Below are 17,150 nucleotides of genomic sequence, written 5' to 3' on the forward strand. Positions count from 1 at the left end.
AACAATCATATGTGCGTGGCACGAAGGCAATTCGACAGCGTTGAGGAATAATGGTCTAGCGCCAAAAGAAACGCATAAGATCACGGCAACAATAATTCATAGTAAAAAGGTAAATAGTAGGTGAGGAAACACAGCGCACACACACACACACGCAGCTGAGTTGATATGCATATGCTGCTTTGCAACAAAAACCAGTTTGTTGGTGAGAAAACAGAATAAAAAAGAAAACGCTGTTGATATGTAGTTGTATGTGTGTATGTGTCTGGCTACCCACTACTCCACTGGCATCTCACCTCGCACTAATTTCATTTGAACCGTTTGCCATTGCCTCTATTACAAGGCGTCTATATATGTATGTATGTGCATGTATCACGCTGACCACGACTGACTCAATTTTACTTGAATTTGGCGCAGCTTACAGCAGCCAACAAGTTATTGAGGCACAGCGTATGCGGCGTGCCACACTTTATAGCGACGCGTGTGAAATGAACGGTCAACACCTATGACTACATGTGAACAGACATATTTAACTAAAAAATATAAGATTTGCATGCACAAACATACACATAAACATACAAAAATGTATATATGTGAAGAACAGCTTGTATGTAAGACCAATAAACCCAACAACAACCGTAACATACATAGATTTCTACAGCTAAACAAAATCTCAGAGCTAATAAAGTATCGTAAAAAGTAAGGTGTAACAAACAGGTCAGTCAGCACGCTACAATTTGGACGGTGGCAACAATGGCGGGATAACCACAGCAACTCACTCACCTGTGGCATACCTGTTCTCCGCTGCGCAGACATACAAACATATATAACTGCATATAAATATATATTAGCTACATGATTGAATTGCTGTTCGTGTTCGCTTAGCGCTGCGTTTGGTTTGAAATATTGACCCGCTATCGAGTAGGTGCCACATATTACACAGCGCCACAGCAGACCAGTAAGGCGTAGCCAATGCATAAAGTGAAAATGTGGATTAGTGCATTTAGAATTTCTTAATTTTCTCAGGCGAGAAATCAGAAAAATGCACACAGGTGGCTTTATAAAAATATTTGAAGCTAAAATACTGGCTTTGAAGAATTCTCTATATCAAATGTGAAAAATATGTTAAAAAAATTTATATCAGTAACTGTTGTTGGATATAGAAAAGTACCGTTACTTTTTAGTTCCAAGTTGCCTAGTATCTTTTCTTGGGATGTCCCAGTATTTTTTGTCAAAACTCACTCTTCTTAAGCATTTGTATTTCATAAAAGAGTTACGAGACATGAAGTAAGAAAAACATAAAGTTCAAAATATGGATAGGACGACTTCAAAATTAGCCTGCGAGATTCTTGACTTTGAGAAAGTGGATACAGTCTTACATGTAAATCTACTTACTCTAACCAAATAGTACATATCTTCCAAAAAAATATTCTAGGTATTTCCTTAAAGCCTATCTAAGAATCTAATTACATTTACTTTTTAATTCTAGATATCAAAGAACTTACCTAACCTCAACTTGTTTAAAGGATCCGAAATATTTCTTCTTGGGAGACACCTTCAAAAATACGATTACTTTACCAAAAGAGAAAACTTTATATAAATCGTCGGGTATCGAAAAACATAGATAGGTTAGGTTAGGTTAATCTGGTAAGCCAGAAAGCTACACATAGACCAGTTTTAATTCTTTGCGATACCAGATGGGGTGCCGACAATGTTCCCACATTTCCTTCTATCGCGGTTTTGCGTCCCGGTAGATTCTTCCAGCACGCTTTAACCTTTTTTCTAACGTAACTATGTATTTATTTATTAGAAATTAAACGCAGAAGATTTTGAGTATAGTTTTCCAAAAATCAATAACTCCCTCGATAGAACCAGAACCAATTATAGGACAGATTATACAGGCTTGTATTGGATTAGTGTTTTAGTGTATTTTTCGAGAAACGAAGAAGGCATCTGAACAAAAGAAGCTTCATAGATCGATTCAAATATTTCTTACCTATATGTACTTAGCCAATGAAGAATATATTCCATTTTGAAGTGTACGGCGATTTTTATAATAAGACTAGCTTATCAAGCTGAGGCTTACGAAAATAAATTAGTTAAGAAACCTATATATATGCTTATCTTGAAAAATTAGATCATAACCCTTCATATATGCTTATCTTGAAAAGCTAAGGAGACTCTGTGAGGATTTTATTTCAATATCTCACTCTCTCGTTGTTTGATACTTCTATCATCGCTAGATGCTAAGTTTATGACTTTATATTCGTAGAAGCTTGCACTTTCAATTATCAACTCCCGCCCTACTCGCGTCCAACTCAATCAAAGCTTCACCCAACTTTGCTATTTCCTGTTAGTACTCAAAATTTAACTAATATTTTCTTACAATAATAATTATTTGAGAATAAAATTTGTTTTAATTTAAAATCTTCATTAACACCTACACACTAGCAGCGGCCAATGCCCCGTTTGGCTAACAAAACAAGTAATGAAGAGTGGCTGAGAAAAAGTAACTATGCTGTTGTAGTGGCACCTGTGATTGCTCCAAATAACTACTGTTTACATAAAAAATCTGTCGCAACAACGTTTGTGGCACGTACAAACTACATACTGCAACAAATAGCGGCGTGGCATAATTAACAAGTGTAGCATGCCACAATGGGCGGCAGAGAGAGAGCGAGAAAAATTTTGTATATTCAATCAAGCGTACAACCAATTTCAATATTTGTGAAAATCGTTAGCGACAAGTGGTCGGCGCATAGACAGACACACATACACCTACAGAGATATACGAGTATACATAGAAAGGTAATGCTAAGTATATATAGAAAAGTGGCAGTGCTCTATTGAGGCAGTCCAATATGCTAGTAAATATGTCTGCTCGAACATTTTTATTAACAAATTAGAACAACAAACAACTAACTATACGTTCTTACGCACACACAGAGTTGCGTTTGGCTTCATTTGCACCGATCAATTCCCACTTGGCCGATAGAGTCATCAACTTATTCGTTTGTTTATGCTCATTTACGTGCACCACTGCAATGCAGCTCAGCTTTTGAACTGATTACCGGCTGCCCACCTCTACGCCTGACTGTCTCATCTGCCTCATCGGCGTGCTGATGACTTTATCGACCGATTTGTTCTGAATTTCCAATGCGTTTATGTACATTTCAATTTACGCGCTTAATTTATGCACAAGTGTGAGTTTATTTACATACATACATACATATATGTATGAGTACTTACAACCGCCGGTACGTGTGTTTGCTTCTGCTCGTGGCTTAGTTATAATTTTATTTTATTTCTGTTAGCACACAATACTGTGTAATATTTCTAATTTACGTAGCATAGTGAATTTCATTGGTAAATATTTGACAACGACAGCGCAGCGCTGCGCAGTGTACTGTTAGGTGTGGTGAATTTTCAAATTAAGTGCCTCATAATTAAATTTGTTATTTATTGTTTATTAAAGCTGTTGGTATTGTTGTTGTTGTTGGACAGTTCGGGATTGTTATGTATTGTAACGATATTATTAAATCTTAATAAAGCCGTATGCTAATAATATGTTATTGTTGTTGTTTTTATTGCTGCTGCTGTTGTTTACATAGTAAATGATTTTCACATGCACTGAATTTTTGGAAGCATGAAGCTGTGCGGTCGCATAACTGGGTCATTGCAGAGCAAATGAAACGGAAATGCAAAACAGCGTTAAAATTTAAAGATTTAAAAATTATGGTTTTCATGGCGGAACTATTAATTTTTTATTTTCTGTTAAAACTAACCTGACTCGTGCCTCCACTTCAATATTCTTTTTGTAATAATTATGTTTTTAGTCCCATTTTTGAAATACCGGTTAGAAACATTAGACTCTCGGACTTTCAACAGTTTTATTTCAGCGCTTTCAAGCACCGCACATCAAGAGCTTTACCTAACCTCAATATTAGAAGATCAGCGATCAAAAATTATATAAATCGTTGGGCGATAAGCAATACTTTAGGCTAATAAGGTGATTTGGCGTATAAGTTTCAGATCGATATATTCCAATATCAATGAAAGGCTCTATTGTAGTCAAAATTTCCATGCTTCCATAGGAAAAACGGTTTTTGGAAGATAGAGCACTCGTTATCTTCTAAAAAGCTTTAGTTATAACTGGGCTGTTGAGTAAATATTGTTACAATCTACAAAGAACGATTTTGAACTTAGATCCACTACTTTGATTCTCGAATTAATCAGATAGAAATATGTGATCCATTATGAGAACTCTAAAATAAATCGATTTCAAGAGTGTTTGTCAAAAATATATATAGTGATTAACAAGTAAGGAACGGCTAAGTTCGGGTGTAACCGAACATTTTATACTGTCGCAATTTATTTATTTAATTTTATTAATACATATAATACACAATCCCACATGACATGACCCACTTATCCGTCATATATATTGTATAAAGTCCATTGAAAGTTGGAATCCCTAATATTAGTATAATGGAGCTAAATGTAGTTATGACCCGATTTCACGTATTTTAGGCACGGAGACATATCATTAAAAGAAAGATATTCCCTCTGAATTTATTCAAAATATCTGAGAGACTTGCCTATATTTTTGGTGAAAAAAAATTAGAAGCACGGAGATCCTCATTTTCGATATATGGGCTTTGAAAATTTATCATCCGATTTCTACGATTTTTAGAAGAGCGATGCCACACTATAAGTGCAGTATTTATGCAAAGTTCTGTTCCGATATCTTCACTAGTACTAACTTTATATATTGTAAAGTAAACGATTCAAATCGACTTCAAAGTTCTGGTATATAGGAAGAAGGCGTGGTAGTGAACAGATTTGGCCTATTTTCACAACATATAATTGGAATGCAAGGGAAATATCGCAAACTAAATTGATATTGGTGGGGCCGTTTCGGAGATATGGTTTTTGACCCCACTTACTGATTTAAAGCAATTTTAGTAGTTTTCATCATAACCTTTGTATGGGAGGAGGGCGTGGTTATAATCCGATTCTATCTCCACTCTTCACCCTGATTACTTTGGTATATATAACTCTATATCCAACTCGTTTAGTTTATGTGAACGTTATGTGAACAAGCCTATTATACTCTCTTAGCAACTTTGTTGCTAGTAACTTTGTTGTGAGAGTATAAAAAAGAATTAAAATATCTTTTGTCGAATAGCTTGCATTATGTTTCATTATAAATATTTTTTAACCAACGACGGCAAAAAATTTAAAACGTTTCAGAAGAGATTTCTAACTGTTGAGTAACAAATCGTTGCTTCCACGATTGTATAGGTATATATTCATCACTAGAAAGGTCGTACATATACATATATATATCTATTCATTTTTGCATCGAAAAGGATGATTACAATCCAACTATAATTTATTTTGCAACAAAGGGAGATTCTGATTTCAGGATGATTCAGAACATGCCAGCATAGATCATCTGCGAAAATCTGAGTCTCAATTTGGTCACTTCTTCATATCAATCTAAAGTGGTTTATTTATTAGGACCTTATAAAAGAGAAAATGTGAACTATATGACTCCTAAAAATGACTCAAATATCATAATACTAAATTCGAATACTATTTCGTAAAAAATGCAAATATCGTAAAAGGCGCAGTAGATAACCTATTTTATGACTCATGCAGCTTGAAATGAAAGCGAAATTTCGCTGCAAAGTTATTTATGGCATTTGACGCAAAAATACAATGGCAATATATAAGTGAACTAAGCAAAAATTGTTGGCTGTATACAACAGCAAATAAAAAGTCAAGCAGACAATACCAAAGCAATAAAGCACAAACTAAAACCAAAAGCAATTACTTACAATAAGAGCAAAGATTTATCTCCAGCTGTTACGCTGCCTCTATAATTTACATTTTTGAAGGCCAACAGCGACAGGTTCGGCTGTTAAGATGCAAAATGGGAAATACAGAGAAACCTAAAAAATAGCAAAACAGCAAAAATCAAGCAAACAATTTGCAGACAAAATTTGCGATTTTATGCGCCGCACCAAACACAAATCAAAATTTCGAAAACTCGAAATTAAAATGCGGCTAACAAGAGCACACATAAGGGGCGCACGAAATCGGTTAGCAGCAAATACAAATGCAAGTGAGTTCCCAGCAAAAAAAAGGTAGGGAATTAAGGGTCTGCGCACTTCACGGGCGGCACCGTCATTTTGCAACCGAAAGACATAAATTATAATCCTTTCGATATTTGCTGGCTGCTGTTGGCTGGCGACTGAAGCTCCTCCAATCGTACACTAGTGGATGCGAAATATTTGTTCGTTTTAGCCAACTTTTTGTCATACAAATAAACACATAAATGCATATTTGCCAATAAATAACGCTATAAAGCAGAATAAAATCGAAAGGAGTGCAAATTTTATATTTCACAGTCAAATACACATTTTGCACAAGTAGTGCAAAGGCGCGCAAAAATTCCGACATTGTTCATCTGCGCCAAAGTATTTAGTTGGAACCTCCCTCTCGTGCTCCATTAATTCCGCAAAATTCTGCCAAAGTCAAACGTTATGAAAACAAGCCGGAGCTTTTGTGTGCTTTTGACATTTGAAATGCTGTTGCTTTAGCGATTCTAAAAAATAACAACAAAAATAGCAATAACATCAGACATCAGGCAACAAAACAGTAGACTTAAAGCAGCTAGACATCAGTGGGGCTGACTTTTGGCTGTCAAATGATTAATACCAGAGCAAAGTGAATACTTTTATTCATTGAAGCTTAGCCGGAAACAAATTTTAACTCGATGTGACTCATTTTCGTGTGATTCTAAACTGATTAAAGATCCAAAACTTAAAACTGCAAGGAATGTTGATTAGGAAGCACTTGTTTCTATCTCTATTGACCTCGCCAATCCCGATGAAAAGATAGTTTTAAATATAGGGACCACAACTCAAACCGGACTTCGAGCAAAAAGCTGTTTGGATGTACCGCTATGCACTAAATAGTGATTCGACCCAAGTATCCCAGTATTCTATGTATCTAGACCATCTCATTTCTTGAAAATATTATCTCAGTTAGGGTCCGATGAAACTGATTAATAGTACCATCATACAGGCACACCACTCAAATGCGACTGTTAGAGTTGCCATAAACATTTAAATTGAATTTCCTTCTCTTCAAAGTTTCAAAGTGCATTAAAACCAAACAAACGCTTAATAATTTGTAATAATTTTATAATTTAAAATTTAATTTAAAATAATTTGCACAATTTTATGATCAATAACTCCAATTATAATCAACACTAAACATATCCGAAGTCACTTATTCATAATTCAAACACATATTTACACAATAAATAATGAGCGCACTTGATAAATGTCATTGATGAGCGGCACCAATGAGCCATTGAGACTTCAATCGGCGACCAGCAGTCGAGGCGGGCTGAAATGAAGAACGACATGTCATAATAAATTTAAATAAATGTTGACAACTGCAATAAACATAAATATTAAGCGGCGCACACACATACCCCTAGATATACATACAAATGTATAGAAGAACACACCAAGAAGAATAAAGAATTGAGGCAGGCTCTATCGGCGTCTGCTTAGCGTGCCAGCTGAGGCTCAAGATTGAGAATCTATGCGTTGTGAGTGTTTTTGTTGTGTGCCTCGGGGTGATTCTGCTGACGCTGGCAATGCGTGCAAATGCCCGGAAATCGTTTCGATTAATATAAAATTACATTAATTTGTGGACAACGAACAGTGCGGACACAAGTCAATGAAAACACAACCTCAACACATGTATGAGTGCTTTTCTTATTGCTTTTTGCTATTACTCTCGAGCATTCATTACGTTCAATCAGTGAGCTGCGAAATGGACACAGAACAACCACACATTGTTGCACAATCGGTCAAACGCCAATTATTGCAATATTGTCATCATCGCTGATTCTTCAACTTGATTAACGCACGCCACAGCATACAATCGGTTGCAGTGTGGAGCACACGAATGCGAAATGATCGCGCTGGCAAAACGATCGTCAAATCGTGGAGTTGCATTGAAACATCAGCCAACTGCAACTGATCTGGTGCGCTGATACCTCGACTCATGTATGTAAGTATGCATGTTGTTGTGCTATAAATGTGTCATATATAAAATTTTAATTGGTTAGCAATCTTCATGTGATCGTTTGTATTGATCAATGTACGCTTCCAATCGAATTTGAGTTGAAAGATCACAATGCGTCTCACTTATGCTGCGAGCGTCAGCTTTCTCACGCTTGCGAAATTGTTAATAATTTTCAAGTGTTGTTGTTTATGTGTGCATAATTTAGAAGAGTAAGGCGAATTATTTTTGCTTAGTTCTCTACTTCAATTTAATATGATTTACTTGCACAGCATGCGATCGTGTCGTTCGTGGCGTGGTACGACTGCTAGAAGTTATGTTTTACAACCTTAAAAATACATTACGAAGATTTTAAATAGCTGCGACTACAAGTAATAATTGTTTATCGTTTTCTAAATTGCTCATGTATTTGAATGAACCGGGTCTAGAGCATAGGTTTACAAAATTCAATTTTAAATCTCTAATAATTTTGAAAAGCTGTATAATTAAGTCCTTACCAGGACTTGAGAATGGAGTGTTTAAATATATAATCCCTTAATCACTTGTTATACTTTCGCAACATAAGATGCTAAGAGAATATTACTAGAATTGTGTTCACATAACGGTTGTTTGTAGGTCATAAAACTAGACGAGTTAGATATAGGGTTATATATATCAAAATTATTATGGTGACGAGACGAGTCAAAATCCGAATTTTTTTCTCTGACTGTCCGTCGTTCCAACCGCCCGTGCAAAGCATAACTTGAGTAAAAATTGAGATAGCTTGACAAAACTTGGTACACATGTGCCTTGGGACCGTAAAAGTGAGAAAAATACCAGAAACACTAAATTTTACAGAAGAAATAGCAGAAAGAAGCTGTACTCAGATTTTTTTACTAAATGGAAAATGGGCTTGGAATCGCCCAGTTATGGGTCAAAAACCATATCTTAGGAACTATTCGACCGATTTCAATGAAATTCGGTATATAATATTTTCTTGACACCGTGTTGACGCGTGTGGAAAATGGATGAAATCGGTTCACAACCACAAAAACTTCCATCCAATTCCTTTACTTTATAATATTTACATAGGGAACTAATGAAGGTAGTGGAATAAAACTTAACACAAATACTGTATATAATCTGTGGCATCACTTGTGAAAATATTGTCGAAATCGGATTATAACTTTGCATTGCCCTGGATATCGAATATGAAGAACTCAGGGTCTTACGGTAATTTTTCACCGAAAATATCGGTAAATTTCTCAGATATCTTAATTTAAGTCAGAGGAAATCTTTTACTTCTTATAATGTGTCTGTGTACCAGAAATGGCTAAAATCGGGTCATACCTTTCCCTAGCTCTCATATACCTAATTATATTATTTTCAAAAATACGACGGGCTTAATAGCTTATAAATCGGTTAATATGTGAAGTATCTTAGTCAAATTAAATGAGCATATAATCTTAGATATAATGTATGTTGGTGGTGAAAATAAGTGAAATCGGTTCAGGAATTACCTCAGCCTATATACTATATATGATGATTTTCGTTTTGTTATTGGACTTTATGCCGAATATATGAGTCAAATTGTGTGTTATATAATATTAATAAAATTAAATAAATGAATTGCGAGAGTATAAAATGTGCGGTTGCACCCGAACTTGGCCTTTCCTTACTTGTTTAAAGGTCATTTCATCGATCCTTAATGGGATCATCTTATAAAAAGATCTAATCGACATAACAATTGTCGAATAAAAACTCGAACCCTTGGAAGGCTCATCTCCCATCACCTTCATTCTCTGAGTAGAGAAAATCAGCGAGTTTTGTTATATAATCATACTTCTTCTGATCTCTCGCCCGCTAGTGAATATATATTGCATATTTATTTCGCGATTTTAAACCCTTTTCGTCATCAACGCACACACAGTAATCTCTATCGAAATATTTATAATATTTTTGTAATATTTTTGTAAATTTTGCATTTTAATGACTCATTGGCATTAATTTCAGATTTGCGATCTAATGAAAATCGCTAGCTGAATCATAGTACGCAGCAACACACCCATTTTGCAATTGGATTTGAAGCTATTATTATTGTTTGCAGTTTGAGTAATTCCATTAAATAGTTTTTGTTTTTGCAATTTCCAATTTCATAATTTTTTTTTTGCAAACCATGGGGTGTGCATTCATTAACAACTTCACTAATATTTCCAACTATTTATCCATTACACATTTGCATTTGCTGCTTTGGATTGTTTGGATTTCAAAATACAAAAAAAAATTTGTTTGCTTGTATGTCCATGCGATGGCCTGCATTGTTGAACTGACAATTGTAAACGAGTCGTATCACCCATTTCAGCATTAGCATACAACACAACTAGATCGCAAACAAACGACAAAAACGCATTTGAACACACACACACACTTACCTACATACATATGTACATATGTATATATATAGGTTTACAGTTATGCATCTATCAATTTCAATTCAGACACAATTGAAAATGCGGGCAACCGCACATTGACCGCAGCCCTAACTGGGCGTTTGTGTGACAAGGGAAATCGGAGAAATAGTGGCAGCAATGAAAACGAAAAGAACTACACAAATTCCCCCACTGTGATGAATCGTGCAAAAATTATGCATATGCAAACATACATATGTGTGTATGTGTGTGATATGTTAGCGAAACTAACCGCAGCGTCAATTTCACTTATGCAGATACCACTGTAAATTGTTGTTTTATATGACAGAGCATATATCTGTTCACAATTGGTCAGTCAAATGAAAACACTCTATTCAAAATAATGCCTTGCTTTTGTTTCTAATAACTGGATTTCGACAATTGAGGACGATATTCTGCACAAAATCGTAAATTGCTTGAACCGTAGGATATTAAAGGGTACATTATTATTGCCTTGTTTTAACAAGATGGATCCAGATTATATTGAGAACTTGATTGATATTCCCAGAATTCCCTGATTCTTTCATTCCATGTTTTTTGATCAGCAATATGCCTGGTTCCCTTCTTCATATGTTGACCCGATTGTCGTGAGATTGAATGATAGGTAATCTGAGATGTTTTGTATGTTCTCATCCAGTCTCCGAAAGAGATACATTTACAACATTCTAATTTCGCTGCAAGTCCTTCGATAACGACTACGATGACTAACCGGGGTTCATATTTATTACAGTTCTATAATGGCCCCTGTTTTCTCCTCGAACTATCCCAATCATCGTTTTCGAAAATATTATTCTTAGAAAAGTTCGTTGATCTATAAATAGCGAATTTATTCGAAAATCCACAATAAAACAGTCTAATATTATGTTCCCACAGACACTAATCCCCGAGGTTTAGGCTGTTGAGACGTTTAACTCACTAAACCGCTGGATTTAACAAGAATTCGCCACACAAAAATGGCACTTCATAATCACTTCACCGAAGTGATTTGAAGCTGAATTTAATTTGAAGCGTTTAAATGTAAAATTTTAATATCATCTGTTTAAATCGTTTTCAATAGATATTTTCCAAGAAGCAACAGATGTAATCAATTGTCTATAACTGTATTGTCTGTCGATTATATTGTCTATGGTACATGTTTTCAACACTAATTTCATTTGAATAATTGTTTTTTGGTGGTCTTTAAAGCACTATTAGCAGGCTGTGAAGGGGTCTTTAAAGCAAACATTGCTGTCTATTTCTGTGAATGTATTTGTAGACCTAAAATGTGACCATTAAATAGACACATCCTAAATAAATTAAGTGCATTTAAATAAAAATCGCACTCTATCAGCAGTAGAATTATGACAGCATCATATGACTTGAGTCTATCGGTCAGCTATAGCAAACTAGACAACTAAATAAGTCAACTACTGATTACAAGAACACTTCACTCAGTCTAGTCAATAAAGTCCATTGTATAAATTATATGAAACGGAACGAGGGCATATAGATTATGACTCCGTACTACTTTGCCACAAGTGTTTTTTGTTGTTATATCTTATGTCGCTCCATAAGTGTTTTTGTTGTTATTTTTTATGTGTTGGTTTCATTTTCGCATACACTTTGGACGACAATTCGCTCGCCAAATTGACATATCAAAATAATTGTGTCATTTTAATTGACGCATTTACATTTTATTGATGGTGTCGCAGAGCATTGATTACGGTATTTTTATACACAATTGATGGCAGACTTCATATTAAGTACATAAGAAATTATGAAGAACCGTTGTAGTGGGGTAGTTGGAGACGGAGAAACTATTTAGTTGGTCAATATGGAAAATTCTGGGATTTAAATAGTTAAGAGGTTGGTACAATTATTAAGAAAGTGGTCTTAAATATTTTTATTATACTAGAGAAACAAGTACAAAAGTTGAGTTCAAAATATAGGTCGCTTGAAAAGAGCACAACAAAGAGTTATATATACTTTATAGTAGTGACATCATTAACATTTTTATATATATTTTGCGCTATTTATTTACAAAAGTAAAAACAATTGCTCGGAAAAAATCAATTAACATTAATTACCTATGTAATATCCATTTGAATGCACAAAACATCAAACGCCATCACACTCCGACTATCAAAGCCAATTAATTTTTAATGAAAAAAGGTTAAAAGAAATGTAATACTAATTATATAAAAAATAAAAAGCAACGAACGTTATGTGGAAATTAACTTGGAATTGTAAATTATATGCTGGAAAAATTGTTTCACTTAAAATTTAAATATTCACGTTAATTGTACAAAGATTACATGGTATATTTTCTAAGAGAAACATTAAAACATTAAAACATTGATGATTCTGGGATATCCTTTTGTCCTTTGCAATGAAAGTTATGTGAAAATTAACTTGGAATTTAAATGAAATGCTGGAAAATTTGGTTCACTTAAATGAGCATTTCAGATTAAAATATTCACGTTAATTGTACATAGATTACATATTTCCTAAGAGCAAAATACAAAAAATGATTCAGGGATATCCTTTGACTACCATCACTTACATGTATACTTGGATTTACGTTATAAGAACTTAGCAGTATCATATTACGACCGAGATATCTCATAGAGAGAATTTTTGTAAAAAGATGACCAAGATCTATAATGTTCCTTAATAAGTAAATTAGATTTCCCGATTCCTGATTCCCATTTGGATTAATTTTATATATTTTACTATTGACTTTGAAGTGCCAATAGTAAATACCCCTCGGTATGTTAAGATAAGATAGGCATCCATATCGACGAAGAACTCCTATGTTAGTCTTTTAACTAACTATCTGATCCCAAGTCAAAATAACTTCGTACGATCGATTAAGGCTCATGAAATCGACATCGATTGCCTGGTGAAGTCTGGTACATGAAATAGCATTCAGTATCGATGAAGAGCTTCTCTCACTATCATTTGGAAGCAAAATAAATATAAAATACTCATGAAATCGGCATTGATTTCATCGTGAGGCTAAATAAATTGAGATTCAGTATCTTAAGATTGTGATTTACAAAATGCCAGTTTAGTGCCCACCTTTGAAGCCAAAGGAATCCTTTTTTACCATATACAGTTCAAAAGCTAAGAATTTTACTAGATTTTCGAGCTGGTTTCATGCAAAATGATGGCCCAAAATTTGGGAATCGCTTTCAAAGTCAGAGTTCCCTCAATAAACACTCTTACTCAGATCACCGATGCATTTAAGGGATGTTTATGCTGCTAATTTTCACTTTAGTAGGTCAAAGTTCAAAACCCGAAGGCTATTAACGAGATTTTTCCACAGAAAAATGTACTTCATCATTAATTCGCTTAAGAGCAAATCTCGGTTGCTTATCAACAAGAGCACACAAAATTTCGCCGCACACTTCTCTATAAGTATTTTCATTATTCGTATAAATATGTATATGCATATCTTCTTAAGTACCATAAACACATCTAATGTCATTGTAATACATCCCATATTTGTTTATTTACTTTGTTTATCTTGCATTTTACATAATTCTACACATTGTTGTTGTAGGCATTTATTTTAGCCAACGCTGGCGGTATTTGTGCATTCTCCACACGTTTTCAAAATTTGTTTATACTCCAAGTCGCCGGGAGCAGCGCCACGCATATTACGAGTATTATTCACACCGAGCTCAATGAGTGCGTAAATGAGTGAATGAGTGTACACACATACACTAACACCCTCGCGGTAATTGGTATTCGGTATGAATGAATGGCAGTTTGACTGCTACTACTACTATTGACAACCTGCCGAATTGACGTTTACATTGGCCACTCCATTCGTTGTTTACTTAACTGCTTATTGTTCCTGGCTGGTTTGATGTGTGTGTGTGTATGCTACTAGTATTTACTCAAATGCGCTGGACTGCTTGTGAACAAACATACAGCAAGTATCATTTCATTGTAGTTATCTATATGTTTGTTTGCTTATTACAACAATGGCTTGTAATTAAACATTGTCTACTTGTATGAATTAAATATGTATGTATTTGCATAGAAGTGCCTACATAAGTAAATGTGTACACATGAGTAGTATCTTGCGCTGAAACACGTTTGCTGCGCATCAATACAGGAGCCAAGGCAAAAGCAAATACTATTAGACAAACAAACAAGCTAACATATCGTCAAGCTGTGTATAATTGTAAATGAGTATGTACTCAGTTCATTTTTTTTTGCATTATGCAAATATTATAATATGCCTGCAAACACCTCAATTTCACCCAACGCCGCTTATCGCCGCTGCATTTGTGGTTTGCCAATTTCGCTTTTCGATTATTTACTTTTCATTACCCGTTCGGTTATTATCTACCTCAACCATTTTTTTTTTTTGCTAGTAACTACAAATATCTATATGCTTGTATATATAATCCTTTTTGTTTAACAAAAAATGTTTAATGGATTTTTTTGTTCGCTTGCTTGCTTTTCAGCGCCAGAAGTAATTACTTTCATCAATAATTTTAATTAATCAACAAGTATACACATACTAATAGTGGAGTGATTTAATCATCAAACATTGTCAACACCATCGTTGTATAGTTTTTTACAATTTTGCTAGAAAAAAGTTAATTAAAATATTTTTTTTCAAATATTTTTTTTTTAATATTGAAATTTTTACAGCAAAAAAGTTTTAGTGTGCCTGATAAATTATTTAGTAAATAGGAGAGCATACCTGTGCATATTTTTATTGTTTTTTTTTTTAATTTTAAAATTTCAAGGGAGGCTTTAAAAACAGTTCGAGAGTTTTCTATACAAAAACAAGTCAGGAAGGGCTAAGTTTGGGAGTAACCGAACATTTTATACCCTCGCAATTTATTTATTTTATTTTATTAATACAACATACAATTTGACTCACATATTCGTCATATATATGGTATAAAGTTCATGGAAAGTTTGAAACCCTAATATTAAATATATGGGAGATAGGGGAAATTATGACCCGATTTCACTAATTTGTGGCATGGAGAAGTATTATTAGAAGAAACATATTCCCTTTGAATTTCTTCTAAATATCTGAAAACTTCGGTTTAAAATTTGTTAGAAACACTGAGGTTCTCATATTCGTCTTGAAAACTCATAAAGCGATTTCGACGATTTTTGAAGGGCGATGCCACTCTTGCAGTATGTTTGCAAAGTTCTGTTTCGATATCTTCACTAGTGTTTACTTTATATATTGTAAAGTACACGATTGAGATCGACTTCAAAGTCCTGGTATGTGGGAAGTAGGCGGGGTTGTGACCCGATTTGAACTATTTTCACAACATATCATTGGGAAGCTAGGAAGATATTATAAACCGAATTTCACTGAAATTGGTCGATTTCCTCCATTTTTGGACTGTATAAGGTAGTACCTAACAGAAACGACTCTAGAAACTTTGGTTGATATAGCTTAAGTAGTTTATGTTATGTCTTATGTACAAATAGGGGGGGGAGGGGAGTGGCGCCCACTTCTCCAAAAAAATTATATCTAAATATGCCCCTTCATAGTACGATCCTTTGTACCAAATTTCATAGCTTAATTAAGGCTTAGTTATAACTCTTTATAGGTTTTCGGTTATCGCTGTTTTGTGGGCATGGCAGTGGTCCGATTCCACCGAACTTAAACTTCTTATGGTGCAAAGAAATACGTGTACCAATATTTCATTAAGATAGGACGGACAGACAGACATCAGGATTTGAACTTTACTAGTCACCCTGATTATGTTGATATCTATAACCATATATCTAGATCGTTTAGTTTAAGGACCTACTATCAACCGTTATGTGAACAAAACTATAATACTCTCTTTAGCAACTTTGTTGCGAGAGTATAATAATAGTAGTTGAGGCCTTCAACAACTCAGGTATTCTTTGCACCTAAAACAAATAGTACTTCCAATATATAAACCTACGAACTACTTATCTAAACGTCACAATTTTGAAATTTATACTGTACATTTCTTTTACTCTTTTCGCAATAAATTTCGGAATTATTACGCATACCATATATTAACAGGGAGTTCTAAAGAGCTCGATACTAGAAAACTATAATGCTGAGACCATGGAAATTATTTCCGAAGAAATAATGCTGCTAAATTGGAGAAAAATGTCACATTGAAAAGTTCTTGGAAATCAGGAAACTCTCTTAACCCTCTAGCTGAGCTGAGACTTTCACTAGTTAGTTAAATCGCCTTCAAAATACATCTATATTTGAACCGAAATTCCAAATGATGCGGAACCACGCATTTTTGATAGACAAAACGCTTTCGGATAAGCAAAGACAGGAGCAGGCTTCAACAGGAACAGGGCAAAGCGGATCTACTAAGTGTTTTTGAATAATTTTGTTCAAACATTAATAGATGCTTATGTTAAACTGAGTGTTATAGAACGAAAACCTTTCGAAGAACCGAAGGAGAATATATGCATATATTCCAAAAAATCGTCTATTTATCATTACAGTTAAAGCAAAATTCAGCATAATATTTATCATTACTAAAAGTATATAATAAAGATGCTCACATCCTCGAGTTATTTCCTGTTTCGGCAAATGATTTCATAAATACAGCAAAATCGCTCGCAGCAATTAAT

This window comes from Zeugodacus cucurbitae, chromosome 6 (assembly GCF_028554725.1).
Source record: "Zeugodacus cucurbitae isolate PBARC_wt_2022May chromosome 6, idZeuCucr1.2, whole genome shotgun sequence".
NCBI classification, from domain to species: domain Eukaryota; kingdom Metazoa; phylum Arthropoda; class Insecta; order Diptera; family Tephritidae; genus Zeugodacus; species Zeugodacus cucurbitae.